Raw genomic sequence first — 19,829 nt, forward strand, 5'->3', positions numbered from 1 at the left:
ACACTAGATAGCCATTCACCACATGGTGTTACATCGGTCTTAATGCCAACTTCTAATATATGTTCTCTTCCTATGTATCATCTGTATCCTTCCAGTTACTTCATAATTAAGTGTCTGTGTAAAAGCCTCATAAATTCCACCATGCTGCCTGCTCCCACTACTACCCCTGGTAGTCTGTCCTAGACACCTACTGCTCTCGGTAAAAAACATATCACTCACATTGCCTTTAAATGACAGCCCTCTAATCTTGTAAGCTATGGTCTCTAGTATAAGACATTTCTTCCCTGGAGAAATTATTTTAGCTGCCTACTTACCTATGCCTCTCATAATTAAAAAAAACACTATCAGGTCTCTCCTCAGCTTCCAATACCATAGGGAGATCAACCCAGCTTTGTCCAATATTTCTCTATAGTTCATAAACTCATACAGGCATCATCTTGGTAAACCTCTTCTGATCTAAGATCTTCCAGTTTAAGATGGCACTACTGAAGTTGTGCAACAGCTTACTGGTAGATCAGAAGATACGCGACTAAATTGATTACTAATAAAACCATTTCTGAAGTAAATTGTGGTCAACTATCACAGCAAACAGTGAAGAAGCAAGCAGAGGTGAAGCTAATTCATGGGATGGGCTGTTCAGGATCAACGCAAATCTGGAACGCAATGTGTTCAAGACATGGTCACAGACAGAGTTGGTATCACTGTCAGAGCTGGAGTGAATGATTTGGAGAGGAGTTGATGTGAAAGAGCTTCAATGCCCGTCCACCTAACCCAAGTGCAAGTTTGCATCACTCCAATTCGGTGAGATTGAGGACTGCTTTGAGCTGTGTGGCCTGGGTGTGTCGCTGTGCTGGGCCTCGCGTCCTCGAGCAAGGCATTACTCAGTGCTTGGACAATTTAAAAGCCATCCAGATACACTAGAAAGCCCGAGTTTGGAGGCAAGGGCTGGGCTGATTACGATTGTTGTCCCGCAAGGTTCATTCCTCTCTCTGGTGGCTATTGTCTCTGTGAATTTTGCAGTGTTTTTGCCCCACTAATATGATGAATTTGGGATCGAAGCTTGGACCTTCTGCTTGGGCTGTTCCAGGGAGTGGATCTAAGGATTCCATTTGGTTCAGAATGCTGACACTTGCATGATGTGTGTGTTTTATTCTCTTTCTCTGCACAGAAGCTATGGTCTTTCTTTTTTTAAATTGGGTTCTTCTGGTTTCTTGCTTTGTGACTGCTAGTAAGCAAACAAATCTCAAGATGTAAAATTTATACATTCTTTGACAACAACTGTACTTTGATTAATTGTTTGAAATACTGACAAGGTTTTTAAATATTTCTAATATTCAAAGACATTTACAAGCTGCTGTTTAAATAATTTAAAAAAACTTGTTTTCAAATCAGGAAGCAAATGTAAATTCCAAGGAATAAAAAGAAATAATATTTACCACAACCTTTTATCGTATTTCCTTTCTCCCATTTATGCCCCAGGAATGAATCAATGTCAGAGTCAAGTTTATTGTCATTTACACAAGTACATCTATGTACAGCTGCAATGAGAAGTTTACTTTCAATAGCATCACAAAGCATCAGAAGAAAACAAAAATTAAACATCACTATTGCATGTTTTTACAAGAATACACAATTACTATAAAAACAAAACAAAGTCCATTTTGGTGCGCAGTGGTTGAGGTGGTCATAGTATTCCTAAACTGCAGTGATTAGCCATTTGCTGGTTGAAGGGAAGGAGCTGTCCTTGAATTCTGTGGTGTGGGACTTCAGGTTTCTGAACTACCTGCCCCAAAGGTAGCTGGAAGAAGACGGTGAAGATCTTTGATGATAGACGTTATCTTGTTGAGGCAATACGCAATATAGATATGACCTTTGGACGGGAGGGATATGATATACTGGGCTGAGTTCACAAACCTCCGCAGCTTCTATGTTCCTGCACATTTGATTCGCTGTACCAGACCATGATACAATTAGTCAACCAGGCAAGATATGTTCAACAGTACATCTATAGAAATTAACCAATCACAAACAAGAGAAAAGCTGCAGATGTTGGAAATCCAAGCAACACACACAAAATGCAGGAGTCCTTCCACCATTTTATCTGTAGAATTTTGTTAGTGTTAACCTCCGAAGAAAATGAAGACTCTGGGCACACCTTCCTTCTGATTGCATCAACAGCTTCCTGTGGCAGCTCATTCCATAAATGTACCACCCCCTCTGTAAAATGTCTGCCCTTCAAATTCTTCCCACTCATCTTAAACCTGTGCACTCTTGTTCTTGATTCCCCAAGGCTGGAAAAATGGGAGTAAGTCTGGTAACTTGATCAATTGGTTTACTATTGTTACATGTTCTCAGGTGCAGTGAATAACTTGTCTTGCATTACCATTCATACACCATTAAAACAGTGCACTGAGGTAGTACAAGGAAAACAATAACAGAATACAGAATGAAGTGCAACAGCTAAAGATTTCTCTCAGTTTATGCTACAAATGCAGACAAACTTTCTTAAGTCTTTTGGAACAGAGAGGTGTTCAATAAAACTGTTCGAAATAGCTTATGTCATATAGTTCTACCAGCACTGACCGACTCAGGGCATGTGCTGTACATAAATCGCAAAACCACAAATTTTACGCCATAGTTAAACTGATTCCGATTTTCATCAGTGCTGACCAAAATGCTTAACGACACCAATCTCATACTATAACTAGTATACAGGGAGGCCTTTCAGCCCATTATGTCTGTGTCAGGAAAAACAATTTTGAGTGACAGGAGAGTCAGTGTTAAAGGACACTGATTGTAATAATTAGCTCAAGAACCCGAACTAGATAAGTAAAGACCATTTTTTTTGTCTGTAGCAGTGAATTGCTGGTGTCTGGACCACGCTGGTGAACAGTAAAGAAAGCAAGTTCAATAACATCTTTCAGAAATCGAGTGGAAATGTGTTTGGAAGGTTTACTGTGAATAAGGAAAAAGTCAGGGAAGTGACTGGAAATTGTTAAAAATTGCAAACATTGGAAATCCAAAATAAGGTTGTTCAACGTATATCCTACAATTGTTAATTCTGTCTCCCTCTGCAGATATTGCCTGATTCTCTGAATGCTTCCAGCATCTTCTGGTTTTATTAATCCGCTTGCTCTTACAAAGAATTACCACAGCCCTGGTGGACCAAGTGGCTTCCACACATGCTCTGTGCTTCTATATTTCTCTGAGAGCAAAAACCATCAAGTCAGCAAATCCTGGCTTTAAAAATAACACAAGAAGGAATACAAGCATTTCTTTGATTCCACTTAATCATAGAATTCAGAGCTGGTGCTGTGCTTAACCGGAGAGACATACCTTCTAACCACGTGCATTTACATTCCAAGTGTGTCCATGAACTTAAATACAGACACTAGTGTGCTGGCTCTAAAGACGTGTGTAAATAGGAGTTGGATGAAAACAGAGCAGCTTGTGGCCAGGAATTCCTAGGGCTATGCAGAGTAATAGACGGTTATGTTTCCAAAAGGAATAATGGTCAGAGTGTTGGAGGAGGAAAGGCAAAGTTTGCTGCAGTTTTCTTTGAAGGCCCTCCTCCCAGTTCCTAAACTGATCGCTTTCTCTCTGACTAATCGCCGAATGAAAGGCACATTCCTTGCACTTGCAAGTACTTCAGCACAGGGATGAATTGCCTCCTTGCAAGACTAGCTCATTTTTCTCCCCCAATGAGCTCTTGATTTTTCTCGGAGCAATTCCATTTGTGCTGCACTTGGCTTGGGCTATCTGCATCACAATCAGCAGTGGCTGACTCATGCGTGACAGAAGTTCTTTTTCTGACTGCCAAGTACTTCTCACGGGACGCAAGAGCTGACAGCCAGCAAAACCATCAAGAAGAATGCTTAGATAGGTGTACTGTCCAGATGCTTTTTGGGAGAACTGGACTCTTCAGCTGGGTAACTTTCAAGAGTAGATAGTTCTCCACAGAAACATACACAGAACAGAAAAAGTTCAAGCCGATTCTGCCTGTGGTTGTAGTCCTGTATGAGCTTTATGTGTGGACTGGAACTAAGTGCTGCAGATTCTATCCAAGGTAAACTGCCCTTGAGTATTTTTGAGCATGCTGCATTTTTACTTACAGTATTTATCCTGAGGGATCATTATAAGTTTAATAATATATTCCGCATTGTTTGTTCAGAGAGTAAAATTCAAAGTGATGCAATTTAATTTTCCAGATGCATTAGCAATTCATGATTTAAGTGAAAATACTTGAGAGCTTTTAAGTATTTACACATGAAATGCAAGCAGTCAATTCAATGTAATTTGGACAGAACCATAGATAATACTTGGTGGAGATAATGCGGAATTTTTTTTGTATTTGAGCAGAATCTTCATACTGAAATCTGAGCTTTTCCACAAAATGTTTTACATTTGACAATATATAAAATGTAGACCTGATACATTATTAATCAATGTGGGAAAATGAGACAATATTTGAACATAATAAGGAAATAATGTCCAAATTCTTCTTGAAGTTGTGTTGATTAGATCACTTTTCAAGATCGCGTATGATGCTCAGTATGAGATCAATGGTGAAATCTGGCAGTGGAATACAACAAGCCTATTAAGTTAAAAGTCTGAATATTTTTTTAAGAACAGGGAGTTAGTACAGTTTCATCAATCTATTTGAAAGTGTATTTAGCATTAAAAAAAAACATTGTCAATGAACATATCTAGTCATCTACCTGCCTACGCAATTGTAAAGTACTGAATTAAACAACTATACTGAATTACTTAATCTTTTCATTTCTGTACTATAACTCTGTAGGTTCTCTAGCATACTCATTTTTGGGTAGGACATAAGACACACTCAACATCACAGGAGCACCTGTGAAAATGAAGACAGCAGGAAGAGACTAGTCAACCACTGCAATCAGTGGGTGGGCATCTTGAACAAGTATAAAGGACTAGTGTAAAAAAAAGGCACAAAAAGACACTCAAAATTTCAAATAATTATTAGTGACAGCAGTCATTTGAGTGTGATCTTCATGAAGTTCAGCAAGGGTTTAACGAAGTCCTACATGGCAAGCTGGTGAAACAAATACAAGCCATTGAAGATTTAAAGGCGAGTGGGAAAATTGGATCTAAATCCAAAATATCTACCATTCTTCTGCCTCCAAAGTTACTGATTGACCCACTGAGTTCTTCCAGCAGTTTGAATTTTTGCTCCAGATTCCAACATTTGCAGAATCAGAGTCAGAATCAGGTTTCTTATCATTGACATTTGCCATGAAATTTGCTGTTCTCTGGCAGCAGTACAGTGCAAGGTATAAGCATTAATTATGCTACAATAATAAATAAATAAACAAAGAAACAAACAAATTAATAAATAAATAGTGCAAAAGAGGAATAGTGAGCTAGTGTTCTTGAAACATTCAGAAACTGGACATCAGAAGGGAAGAAGCTGTTCCCAAAATATTGAGTGTGCATCTTAAGCCATTGGTACCTCGGGTATGTCCAGGGTGGCAGGTGTCCTTAATTATGGATGCTGCCTTCTTGAGGCATCTTGAAGATGTTCTCGATGGTGGGGAGCCTTTCTTTTCCTGATGCAAGATCTACAACTTGAAATGTTGTTCATCTCTTTGCATCCACAGACACTGCCTGACCTGCTGAATTCTTCCTACAATTTATTTTTTGCTCCAGGCTAGACCTACAGTTGGCTTAAAGGCAGGAAATGGAGATGATGATTGATAGATATTTTTGTGACTGGAAGATTGTTACCTGTGAGGTTCGTTGGAGCTAATATTTCAGTCCCCCTCATACTGATTTAGAATTAATTTAGCACAGTAATGATTTTCCCAGCTGAAACAAAAGTGTGAGATTAACAAAGGATGAAAGAAGTAGATTGTAGAAAGTCCCACAATCTCTTTAATTTCTTACCATCTAACAGAAGGTACCCCAGAAATAAGAACAAGGACAGTTAGGCTGGGTAGCAGATTTTTCCTGCAGGCTGTGAGACTTCTCAACACCCTGCTACCACTCAGTACACATTACTTATGACAGCGCTAGTACTAGTAATACTGTGGCATATTTAATATCTTTCACACACTGGTTACATTGTTACATTGTGGCATATTTACCTATAGGTTGTACATGTACTTTATGTCAACTTGTACATCTACAGAATTTTTCTGTATTATCTGTTAATTGTATTGGTATTATCGTGTGTGCTGTATGTGACATATATACTATGTTTTGCACCTTGGTCCCAGAGGAACATTGTTTCATTTAGTCTTATACCCGTGTACAGTTGAATGACAATAAACCTGAACATGTCCTTGAACTTGATGTGTACAGATCCATAACTGCTGTTGAATAGGTTGGATAGGCTTTACAATTCTACCGCCAGGACTTAAGAACTTTTTGAAAGCTATTATTAATGCTTTTTGAGATAGTGATTTAGATGCATATCATATTTTTTACTGAGTTAAGTATTGTATGTAATTAGTTTTGCTACAACAAGTGTATGGGACATTGGAAAAAAAAGTTGAATTTCCCCATGGGGATGAATAAAGTATCTATCTATCTATCTATCTATCTATCTATCTAGTTAAGACGACCTATGGGATCTTTCTTTATTAACCATGGTGCAAGGCACAAAGCATAAAGAGGAATGATACCAGAATGACAAAAGGTTATAATCCCAAAATATCAACCCTGTTTCTTTCCCCATGGATGCTGTCTGATCTGCTGAGTGCTTCCCTGGCTTAAGATTTCTAATGCCTGTAGTTTGTTTTTTAATGATTTCCTTTACTGCAGAATATAACGTCATGCAAGAAATGTCTCCAACATTAGTTAGACCACAGCATAGTGACACAGCTAGCATGTACAGCTACCATCTTGCTGCCCCAGTGACCCAGGTTCAATCCTGATTTCCAGTATTGTCTGTGTGGAGTTTGCACATTCTTCCTATGACTGCACTATTTTTTTTTTGACTGTTGCATATCCCCAAGCTGGGAAGACAACCTCTTTCTGTGCTGTATGTCTTTACGATTCTATGAGTATGCAGCTTGGGTCACCATGTTACTGGAACAAGATGATTTCATTGATGATTTATGAAGAGGTTACCAAGACTGGAAAATTTGTAACTCTGATGATAGATGTGGTTGTCCTTTGGGAGGGAAGAGAATGAGTGAGACTTAATTGAGATGTATAAAATTACAAGAGGCCACAATAGAGTGAACAGGAAAGATAAATTTCACTTAGCAGTGGAGTCAAAAGCCAGGAATGAAAATGATTCAATAAAAGATTAGAGGGGAGATGAGGATAAAAATATGTTCACCCCAGAGGTGCTGGTGATGGGGATCTCATTGCCTGAAGAGCTGAGAGAGGCAGAAATTCTGATCACACTTAAACTGTATTTCGAGTTCAACTTTACTGTCATGGACATGCTTACTCTGGGTACATACGCCATAAAGATTAGGTTTTTTTTGCAGCACAGTACATTACAAACATGACAGCCATAAATTAAATTCAACTTACATTAACATAAATTACAGTTAACTTACACAATACAATAAACAACTATGAACATAATAATATTAGTGCAAATTGAGGGAAAATAGACCAAGGTAACATGAGGGTTTTACAGGTTGGTTCAAGAACCTGATGACAGTGGGGAAGAATCTGTTATTGAACTATCCCTGTTCCCTCACTACCATTCAGGGCCACAACAGTTCTTCCAGGTGAGGCGACACTTCACCTGTGAGTCTGTTGGCTTGTCTGCTGTATCCAGTGCTCCCACTGTGGCTTCCTGTATATCACTGAGCACATGCTCCATCCACTAGAAAAAGTGGGATCTCCCAGTGGCCACCCATCTTAATCCCACTTCCATTTCCCATTCCAATACGATTCCATCTAGGTAGCTTCCAACCTGATGACATTAACATCAATTTCTCGAACTTCCAGAAATGCACACCTCCTTCACCATTCCCCATCCCCTTTTCCCTCTCTCACCTTATCTCTTTGCTTGCCCATTACCTCCCTCTGGCACTCTTCCCACCCTTTTCTTTCTTCCATGGCCTTCTGTCTTCTCCTATTAGATTCTGCCTTCTCCAGCTCTGTATCTATTTCACCAATCAACTTCCCAGCTCTTTATTTCATCCCTGTTTCTCACGGTTTCACCTATCAACTTGTGTTTCACGCACTTTTTAAATCTACTCCTCAGACTTTTCTCTCCAATCCTGCTGAAGGGGCTCGACCCGAAATGTCGACTGTACTTTTTTCCATGGTGGGGATCTTCTTCACTCAGAGGGTGGTGAGAGGGTGGAATGAGCTGTTAGTGCAAGTGGTAGATGCAGGATTGATTTCAACATTTAAGAGAAATTTGGATGGGAGGGATGTGGGGGCCTATGTTCCAGGTAAAGGTCGATGGGACCAGAGAGGTTAATAGTTCAGCACCAGACAGGCTGAGGAGACGGTATCTGTGCTGTAGTGTTCTATGACTCCATAAGGTGGGAGATGAACTGCAACAAGTTTAGGACTGTTAGATTACACTTCCACAAATAGCAATAACATGAGGACACCAGAAACCATGAACGTGTCTGTAATTTGTAATGAACAGCAACTATAAAACATGAAGTACTTATGCTGTTTATGAACAAGATGAATTCATCACAATAACAAGCAATCTGTTGGAGAAATTCAGCAGGTCAAGTTGAATCTGTGGGGAGAAAGGAAATGTTAATGTTTTGGGTCAAAACCTTGCTCAAGCTGTCGTGTTCTTTATATGTACAATGGGTTACTCATAAAGAAACATATTCTGGAAGAACATAATTAGAACTTTTATTTAACAGCAAACAGCAACCACATTTAACATACAAGTTTCTTGATCATTCTATCATTTCTGCACATCCTCCGAACTCTGTTCAATCACGTTCTTACACATGACACATGATATCACCACATCTTCCTTTCCTTAAAAAGAAAAACAATTAGCAACATTAATCGAAACAAATGCATAATTTAACATGTCTCTATCAGTCTCTCTGGGTGTTTATGAACATGAGTACACCTTCTCAGTGATTCACGCAGTTCTTGTGTTTCGTTGTTAATTCCATGTTTTGTCTGGTCTGCATCAGTTAACTGAAACTCTGAAGCTGGCTCTTTCTTGAGGTCTTTGTGATTTCTTCTTAACACTGCTCCTTCTTCTGTTTGGACCCTGTATGATCTGGGTTGTACCTACTTTACCTTTGCCGTGTTGGAATCAAATTCTGTTCTCTCTCGCTCTTTCATCAAGTCACTGTATTCTGACTCTGTGTCACTGTCCAGGACTAATTCTCCTTTCACTAAATTCAGTCTCTCACAGGCAGATAAAGCCAGTATTGACTGTACATATTTTGGTACCACCACAAATGAAAGCGTGTGCACAATATTTTTGTGTGATACTTTTGTCACATATGTTCCTTTAACTGGAATGTCTGCACCTGAATACCCAGTCACTTTTACATTTGCCTTATGTAACTTTGGTCTTGGCTTTAATGCATTAAACTCAGATTCTGCAAGAACATTTACTTGAGCTCCAGTATCCAATTTAAACAGAATATTATTTTGGTTCACTTGCAATGGCACAGTCCAGTCATTCTTAATTTGCTTGTTTTCACAAAGCACATCTATATAAAATTCCTCATGTTCATTTTCAAGCACTGCATTTACTTGTTTTATTTCCTTTCTACTTCTGCAACAGTGTGAAAAATAATTACTCCTCTACAGGTGTTGTACAATTTCCCGTACGCTGGACACTTTTTTGGCGGATGTTGCCGCTCAAAGCGATCACAATTTTTTTTCTCTTTCAGATGATGTCTTGCTCTCTTTGTTTCCATTTTATTATTTTTTCTAACATGTTCGCGCTTTTCCACAGTGTCTACACAGCTCTCAATAAAAAGCCCTTTAGCCTGCGACTTCACAGTTTCCAAAGCTTTGCAGAGAATCAAAGCTTTTTCCAAATTTACGTCTGGTTCTTTTACGAGTCTTTCTCTCAGAGCGTTATCCAGAATGCTGCAAACAATCTATCTTTAATGAGAGAGTCCGTCAGCTCTGCTAACTCACATGTTTTACAGTAGTTTCTCAATTCCATAACAAATTGTTCAATCGTTTGACCAGCTATCTACTTGCCTGTAAAAAATTTGTAACGTTCATACATCATTTTACGCTTCGGTATACAAAATGCTTCAAACTTGTCGATTATCGCTTTTAGATTCAAATTGCTTATGAAGTAGAATGGCAGCTTGCGTTTTTTCCAATTTATTTTCTGCTCCGATCGCCGATAAATACATTTCCAAATGCTGTTTGAATCTTTCCAGTTTTCAGCTACATTTCCAGTCAACTGAAGCGTCGATGGGGTTGCAAAACTTCAATTCTTAAAGCTGTTAGCAAACAATGAAAAAGTTTGTGCTCTTTTTCTTCGATTATCTTCACTTCTCCGTGTTAGTGAAATGTATTATTCTTCCAGACCGACTTCTGACACCATGTTGTGTTCTTTATACGTACTGTGGGTTACTCATAAAGAAACATATTCTGGAAGAATATAACTAGAACATTTATTTAACAGCAAACAGTAACCACGTTTAACATACAAGTTTCTTGATCATTCTGTCATGTCTGCGCATGCTCCGAACTCTGTCCAATCACGTTCTTACACATGACACGTGATATCACTACACAACCCATGACCCATAATATGGACATTGCTTTTCCTCCCAGAGATGATGCCTGATCCATTGAGTTCTTCCAGCATATTATTTGATGCTCCAGATTCCAGCATCTGCAGACTCTTACAGCTCCCAGTGTATTCAGGTATTGTACATCAATACACCCCAATATGATAGACAGAATATGGTGGAAATCAATGCCAGTGAGCTCATCATGGGAATCTGCTGGTGATATGGTCACACAAAGTAAATGTGCACAGTTTTGTGTGAAACCATGATAGAATCTGCTGGCCATTGACTCTGTGGTTAAGAAAGCATACGGTGCATTGGCCTTCATCAATCGTGGGATTGAGTTTAGGAACAAAGATGTAATGTCGCAGCTATATAGGATACTGGTCAGACCCCACTTGGAGTACTGTGCTCAGTTCTGGTTGACTCACTATAGGAAGGATGTGGAAACCGTAGAAAGGGGTGCAGAGGAGATTAACAAGGATGTTGCCTGGATTGGGGAGCATGCGAATTGAGAATAGGTTGAGTGAACTTGGCCTTTTTTTCTTGGAGCGACGGAGGATGAGAGGTGACCTGACAGAGGTGTGGAAGATGATGAGAGGCATTGATTATGTGGATAGTCAGAGGCTTTTTCCCAGGGCTGAGATGGCTAACACGAGAAGGCTCAGTTTTAAGGTGCTTGGAAGTAGGTACAGAGGAGATGTCAGGGGTAAGTTTTTCACGAAGAGAGTGGTGAGTGCATGAAATGGGCTGCCAGCGACGGTGGTGGAGGCGGATACGATAGGGTCTTTTATGGACAGATATATGGAGCTCAGAAAAAGAGAGCTATGGGTAATCCTAGCTAATTTCTCAAGTAAGGACATGTTTGGCACAGCTTTGTGGGCCAAAGGGATTGTATTGTGCTTTAGGTTTTCTATGTTTCTATATTGCCACACAAAGTAAATGTGCACAATTCTGTGTGAATCTGTTGGTCATATGGTCACGCACAGTAAATGTGTGCATTTCTTGTCTCCCCATTACAGAAAGAATGACAAGGCTTGTAGAGATGTTCCTCAGGATATTGCCTGAATGAGAGTATTAGCCATAAGGTGAGTCTGGACAAACTAGGGTTATTTTCTCAAAAGCATTAAAGGCCGAGGGGTAACCTGATAGAAGTCTACAAAATTATGAAAGGCATAGAAAGGGTAGCTTCTTTTCCCTGGAATGAAAATACCGTATACCAGAGGATATAGCTTATAAGGTAAGAGAGGTGACTACAAAGGAGAATTAGGAAGCAAGTTTTATCTAACACAAAGAATGGGAGATGTCTGGATCGCTCTGCCAAGGGAAGTGGTGGTTGCAGATTTGATGGAATATTTGAAAGGTATTTAGATGGGCACGTGAATAGGCAGGGAATAGAGGAACCTGAATATATGCAAGCAGATAGAATTAGTTTTAAATGGTAGCATTATTGGTGCAGATACTGTAGGCTGAAGGTCTTGTTACTGTGCTGTTCTTTGTTTGAATATTTCTGAGCTCTTGCCTCTATACATTTATGATTAATTTTACTGGCAGCCTCTTTTTCTGAATGCTGGTATCTGTGACACAGTCAATGAAATGCACAGCACAGTAGCACTGACACCTCACAGTTCCTATGACCTGGGTTTAATCCTGACCTCCGACGCTCTCTGTGTGGAGTTTACACATTTTCCCTCTGTCAGTATAGGTTTCCTCTGGGTAATTTGGTTTTCTCCAACTGAAAATAGTACAGTATGAGCCCTTCAGCCCATTATCTAGTGCTGACATTTTAACCCACTCCCTTCCCTCCTACACAGTGCATAACCTTCTGTTTTCCTTTCATCTACGTTCCTATCTAAGACACTCTTAAATGTCCCAAATGTATCTGTCAGGCCTACACTGGCAGGTACATCCCAGTCTCTACCCGGCTAACAGGAGTCATCTGTCACGTTTCCAACTCATCAACTGCAGCCCATTTTAAACCCAGCCCCCGTCCACAATACTTGCTCACTGATTCAAACCAACCAGACGCAACCACTTGCTCCTAGTATTCAGTTGCTTTGTCATGTTAAGTATCCATTCTCTCTTGTTTCAGAGCCCCGTGTGGCTTGCTATTATGCAGTTTATCAGTAAAGTTATTGTTCACTGCTAAATCATCTCTGCTGCTCTGCATTTGGGTCAAGCCTCCTCTACGTTTCCTGACAGGATGGGTGAACTGGTGAATTACTCAGCAGAGTTTGCTCGCCTCAAGGAAGTCATCAGCTGACACGAGCACCTGATGCAGAAGTAGCAGAAAACCATTGACCGTCTGCTCGTCACTCTCAACCAACTCTCCGTCTCATTACACCCTCCAGTCACCCTCCCTCAGAGCACTTTGATGGATCCCCATCCTGTTGCCTCACTCCCGATCCCAGTGCACCTTTCACTTCGAGCTGTAGCCAAGCTCCGTATTCCATGGACTGAGCCAGATCGCCTTTGTCATCTCTTTAGACTGAGTCTGCTCTGATCCGAGCTGCCGCAAAATGGGTCAATAAAACCACCATCTGCAAGAAATATGAGGATTTCACTGCTGAGATGTGCTGAATTTTCGACCATCCAAGAAGTAGAAAGGAGGAGACAGGTTGGATACTTGGCCAGTACCAGCACTATCGCCACAGCCTCTCAGACCACTTGAAAGATGAACTGTCTACCTGGGAAATGCCCAACAACCTTCAAAGCCTCTTCGCTCTGCCTCTCCATGTTGACAAGGGTCTTATGGAACAACCCTCTACATCATCAGCCAGAACCCCGGTTCCATTCCCAGAACAATTTCAGGCTGCAGAACCATCATTAGCAATTCATCCAGAACCCACGCAGTTAGAGAGAACTCTCCACAAGAGCATGGACATCAATGGAGAAACATCTTGTGCACTCAGTGCAGAGCCACTCTGTCTGTGAAAGCAATTCCACCAGGTAGAGATGAGGGGTCTCTCTCCAGTCTCTCATTCTAACACCAATGCCTGACTCACTCCCTCTGTCCTCCTCCACACCCCAACAGCTCTATGTACACAGGGGGCTCTGGTGAATCCTGGAGCAGCAGACAACATTCTAGACAGGACTATGTGTGCACCATGGACTCCCCACCAAGCCTATCTCTCACCCCTTCTGCAGTATGACCATTGATAAATGTCCCTTGGTGTCTGGATAGTCAGAGTGTGCTCACAGGCTGGGCATATGAGTATCAGGGAGCACCCAGTTCCTCCTTATTGACTCACACAACACTCTTTGTAACATAGTGGCCCACCGCTTGCTCTCTGCTTGTCCCCCTCTGGTACGTCTCGTGGTGATAGTCCAGGGACCAAATACGTCGAGCCCCACAAATGTAAAAGGAGGACAGGCTTCGAGGCGTTCTGGTGGGAGGTCTGCCATACGTTGAGCTTCCAACCTGCCTCGCAGTTTCCTGCAGGTTACGCATTTATGAAGTACTGAATTGATCAGTGTTTTACCTCCCAAGATCCACAGTCCCACTGCCCTTATGGCTCCTTCCGTCAGGTGACGGCCCTGATGCTTTACCTGTTCATGGTGATGGCGAGTGAGCAGTAAGGACACATGGCTGTCTTTGGGCAGGATTACTGGACTCTTTTCTGCAGCTGGAAGTTGGGAGTGGATTAACCGGCCTCCGATGCAGATGATATCCGTTCTTCAGGATCAGGCTGAATTTCCTCAAGGGGCTGTCCTTTGGTATTGGTTTATTAACTTGGAGAGCTGAAAACTCCCCTGCGAAAGCCACTCTTTGAGTTGCTTTAAAGATGACATCCTTTGCCTGGGCCAATTCGTCCGCGGTGCGAGGTAAGTTACATTTGTGCCATCTCCTGCATTTACTGTTTCAGGATGAACGTTTGTGTGATCTGGCCATGTGAATGAGGAACGCAAGTCCTCTCACTAAAGAATGCAAAGTGGAGAACCGTTGAAAGCGTTCATTAGTACGTATCGATTCTTCGAGGTAGGTGGCTCCTGTTTGTATTTGCGGGCGAATTTCCGAGTCTCTTTCGGGTTCGATCAGCTCAAATGTCTTGCTCATTTGAGTCTTTTCTGTTGGTGGCTGATACAAAAAGGGGGGTCCGGTGAACCAGGATGTCTGAGCCAGGCGGGATGCAGGTAAGGATCTTGATGCATGGTCTGCAGGGTTATCCTCGGTACGTACATAATACCATTGTTCGGGCTTTGAAGACAGGCGGATACGTTGAACTCTATTATGAACGTACATGTAGAAGCGTTTTGATTCGTTATAAATATAACCAAGCACTACTTTGCTATCTGTGTAGAATTTGACCTCGTCGAACTCTAGGTCTAGCTCGTCCAGAATAAGCTCTGCTATTTCCACAGCTAGGACAGCTGCGCACAGTTCAAGCCTTGGAATTGTCGGCTCGGACTGGGGAGTGAGCTTTGCCTTACTGGTTACAAATCCTACTTCGACTTGACCATCCTTCCCAACTACTTTCAAGTAAGCCACAGCACCGATGGCCTTGGTAGACGCATCCGAAAAAACACACAATTCTGTGTGCGCTGCCTCGGTGGGTGAGGTCGCAGTGTACCTACGTTGGATATGAAGCTGTTTTAGGTCTTGAAGTGAATCTCTCCAAGCCTCCCATTTGCTTAGCTTGTCTTCTGGTAAGGGAGTATCCCAGTCAGAGAGCTCAGATGTAAGTTCTCTGAGAAGGACTCTTCCCTGGATCGTAACTGGCGCCAGTAGACCCAAGGGATTGAAAACACTGTTGACAGTGGAGAGAACTCCACGGCGGGTGAATGGCTTGATCACGGTCGGCACGGAGAATGTGAATGTGTCAGTTGTAATCTCCCAAAGGAGACCCAAACTCCTTTGTGTGGGTATGGTTTCTCCATCTAGATCTAGGTCCTTGATTGCCGGAGCACAGTCATCGTGTGGAAAGGCCTCCATTACTGCCTGACAGTTTGATGTGAACTTGTGCAAGCGGAGGTTTGACTCAGCGAGTGAGGCTTGTGTACGTCGGAGCAGATTGATTGCTTCGTCTTCTTTCTGTAGCGATATCGAGCCGTCGTCGACATAGAAGTGCCTTTCTACAAACTGAACGGTGTCGTCGCCGTGCTCCTGTGCGCCCTCCCTGATGGCTCTTCGCAGCCCATAGATGGCCATGGCAGGTGATGGAATATTGCCGAAAACGTGGACTTTCATCCGGTACTCGATAGATAGATAGATAGATAGATAGATAGATAGATACTTTATTCATCCCCATGGGGAAATTCAACTTTTTTCCAATGTCCCATACACTTGTTGTAGCAAAACTAATTACATACAATACTTAACTCAGTAAAAAAAAATATGATATGCATCTAAATCACTATCTCAAAAAGCATTAATAATAGCTTTTAAAAAGTTCTTAAGTCCTGGCGGTTGAATTGTAAAGCCTAATGGCATTGGGGAGTATTGACCTCTTCATCCTGTCTGAGGAGCATTGCATCGATAGTAACCTGTCGCTGAAACTGCTTCTCTGTCTCTGGATGGTGCTATGTAGAGGATGTTCAGAGTTATCCATAATTGACCGTAGCCTACTCAGCGCCCTTCGCTCAGCTACCGATGTTAAACTCTCCAGTACTTTGCCCACGACAGAGCCCGCCTTCCTTACCAGCTTATTAAGACGTGAGGCGTCCCTCTTCTTAATGCTTCCTCCCCAACACGCCACCACAAAGAAGAGGGCGCTCTCCACAACTGACCTATAGAACATCTTCAGCATCTCACTACAGACATTGAATGACGCCAACCTTCTTAGTAAGTACAGTCGACTCTGTGCCTTCCTGCACAAGGCATCTGTGTTGGCAGTCCAGTCTAGCTTCTCGTCTAACTGTACTCCCAGATACTTGTACGATGACTTCCTTGTTAATGTCATTGTCCTTGTACCATAAGAAACGGAGGAAATCGCGATAGTCCTCCTTTACTAAGAAACAATGGAACATCTGCTGGATGTCCGCTAAGATTGCGACCTTCTCCTTCCGGAAGCGCAGCAGGACCCCGAGAAGGGTATTGTTTAGGTCGGGGCCTGTAAGGAGCACGTCATTAAGAGAGACACCAGCGCACTGAGCACTGGAGTCAAAGACCACGCTGATCTGATTGGGCTTTTGTGGGTGGTAAACCCCAAATGTTGGGAGGTACCAGCACTCCTCACCTTCCCTCAGTGGCGGTGCTACTTCAGCATGTCCATTACCGAATATCTTCTCCGTGAATGCTACATATTGTTGCTGCATCTCAGGTTTCCTTTTCAGGGTTTTTTGCAAGGACGTGAATCGCTTGACTGTCTGCTCTTTGTTGTTTGGCAAGCGCTGGCGTGGTTCTCTGAAAGGTAGTGGGGCGACCCAATTATTTGCTTCATCTCTGAAGACCTCGGTGTCCATTATTTCTAAGAAAATGATGTCTTGAGCTGATGGAGCAAGTTTATTATCGTGCTCAGTTTGAGCGAAGACTGACTGACCCAGCGTCTTGTCAGTTACTTTACATTTGTTAAAGCCTTGTCGTGCTTCCTTGATATGCATGAAACTTGTGCAGGGTTGAAAAATTGAATGGCGGCCACTCTCTAGCACATTGGTCTTGAGTGTGTTAACTGTTGGTTTGTGTACGTTGCCGAGACACACCTCTCCTATCACCACGCAGCCCAGATCCAGGCGTTGCGCAAAGGGGGCGTCGTGTGGTCCATTGACCTGCTGCCTAACCTTGTGCACCTGAAGAACATCTCTCCCTAATAGCAGGAGTATTTCTGCTTTTGGATCCAGTTCTGGGATGTGTTTGGCGATGTTGGGGAGATGTGGCTGGTGTAGCACTGCGCTTGACGTCAGGATCTCAGTGCAGTTATTCAAGATTTCATTGCACTCTAAGAGTGGAGGGAGACAGATGACGACTTTACCATCCAGGGACTCGATCTGGAAGCCTTCTGCCTTCCTTCCGTAAGTTTCCATGTTGCCTGAGCAAGTTCTAAGGTAGTATGGGAACTGCTCACTCTCAATGTTGAACAAGTTAAAGAACTCTGGACTGACTAGCGAGCGATTGCTCTGATCATCCAGAATTACATAGGCTTTGATGGCCTTGTCTTTGGTTCCTTTAGGGTACACCTTAGTGAGACAGATCTTTGAACAAGAACGGCTTGACTGAGCTTGACCGCAAACTTCTGTACGGCTCGAGTTGACAACGGTTGTCCTGGAGTGAGCTTCTCCCTCCCCGCCGTCCTGTTGTGGGGGTGAAGGAGCGTTGTCGGTTCACGGTAACGGGCCGGGATGCATGGCCCCATCGTGATTAGTGCTATTACATTCCGGGCACTTCACGGTGATCGTACACTCTCTAGCAAAGTGAGAGGTCGAGGAACAGCATTTAAAACATATTCTTTTCTCCTTGAGAAGGGCCTTCCTCTCTTCAAGGGGTTTTTCCCTAAACGTTCTGCATTTTTTGAGGGGGTGGGGTTTGTTATGCAATGGACAATTCTTGCTAGGGTCATTGTTAGTTGTAAAGGCTTCAGTCTTAAGCACTGAGACGGGTTTATTGATGTTGAAAGGATTCGAAGAGGAACTATCTGGCTTGGTGTAAATTGTACTGCTTCCTGGATCCATGAGGCTAGGGTCATTTCGCTTCTTCGCCTCCTTACACACAAACCTAGTGAAATACTTAAAGGGAGGAAATCGACCACTGTATTCTTCCTTGTACTCTGAGGCAACAGACACCCACCTGTCCTGCAGCCCAAATGGAAGTTTGTCCACGATTCGTCTAATCCCGGTTGGAGTATCTAGGTATACTAGACCAGCTGAATAGCCATCTTCTTTGGCGCCTTGAATCTCTTTGAGTAAATCTCCGAGTTCTCTTAACTTAGTGTGGTCCTTGGCTGACACCTTAGAAAAATTTTCCAGACGTCGATATAGCGCCACTTCAATAATTTCGGGGGCCCCATAGCCCTCCCGAAGTCTCTCCCATGCTTTGCTTAAGGCTAGCCCGGGGTCGTTGATGTACACTGAGCGTATGCTCACCTGTTCACATGAGTCTTTTCCCAGCCATTTCGCCATAAGATCCAACTCTTGGGTTGCTCTGAGCTGGACTCCGTCGATAGCGTTGGTGAATGTGGAGTACCATGCATGGTAATTTTCAGGTTTATCATCAAACTGGTATAGTCCCGAAGTGACGAGATCCCATTGTGCTAAATACTGTACCGTGGGTTCAACTGCAAGTGGCATGCGGGCTGGGGAAATATATTGGCGCGTATATGACATTTGTTGTGGAATTTGCTGTCCTGAATTCGACCCTTGCCTCTCTTCTCCCCAAATCTGGTAAGTTTGGTGTCGAGAAGTACTTGTCATGAGCCCTTTCATTCCTGGATTCATCGCGGAGTTGCAATGGTAAATTGTCTTCCTCGGATGGGTGTGATGCGATCGGGCCTCTCTGAGACTCCTCATGACGTGGGACGTTATCAAATAAGTATGGAGAGGAAGAACGAGTCTTCCAGTCTATTTGAGATTGGACATAGTCGCTTGTGCGTTCCAATCTGATCTTTTCTGAAGTAGATTTTCCGTCAATTGGATCATGCATTCCTTCAGCCTCTTCTATGTAATCTGCTTCCACCCTGGCAGCTTCTTCTTCTCGTTCTAGCGTCAGCACTTCTAACTTTGCCTATACCCTTTTTCTTTCCAACTCGTTTTCAGCTTCTCTGGCAGCCGCTTCCTTCTGGTTTTTGGCTTCTCTGGCAGCTGCTTCCATCTTCAATTTTGCTTCTCGCTTGGCGTAGCGCACTCGCACCTGGGCGGCTTCTGCTTTAGCTCTTGCCTGGGCGGCCTTACTTGTTGATGCCCTACTGCCCCTGTCGCTGGATGGCAACGACTTGATGCTGGATCGAGTTGTCATTGCAGTACTTGAAACACCTGATAATGCCGCTTTTTCACTGTAACGTTCTCGCTCGGGTGTAACGGAACCCGAGTTAAACCGGAGTCAATGAAAACAAGGTCGCAGTAAGATTAACCATTTACTGTTCACTCTTCCACATTAACGTATGGTGAAAACTGTTGATAAAACAATACAAGATTGGTACAGTATTTGTTTCCTTCTAGATATCACATTTACATTGTGAATACTTGCAAAAGTAAAACTACAACAACTAC

General features: G+C 42.5%; 1 protein-coding gene across 5 annotated transcripts in view; it reads left to right on the forward strand.

The window, feature by feature from the left end:
* The first annotated feature begins 3,652 nt into the window (after positions 1-3,652).
* LOC140728151 (cadherin-7-like) overlaps positions 3,653-19,829 on the forward strand; it is a 122,974-nt gene continuing 106,797 nt past the window's right edge. For all 5 annotated transcript variants that reach the window (XM_073046400.1, XM_073046409.1, XM_073046417.1 and 2 more), the window contains exon 1: positions 3,653-4,066. The gene's annotated coding sequence lies outside the window, so the exon portion shown is untranslated. The remainder of the gene's footprint in view (positions 4,067-19,829) is intronic.

This window comes from Hemitrygon akajei, chromosome 1 (genome assembly GCF_048418815.1).
Source record: "Hemitrygon akajei chromosome 1, sHemAka1.3, whole genome shotgun sequence".
NCBI lineage: Eukaryota > Metazoa > Chordata > Chondrichthyes > Myliobatiformes > Dasyatidae > Hemitrygon > Hemitrygon akajei.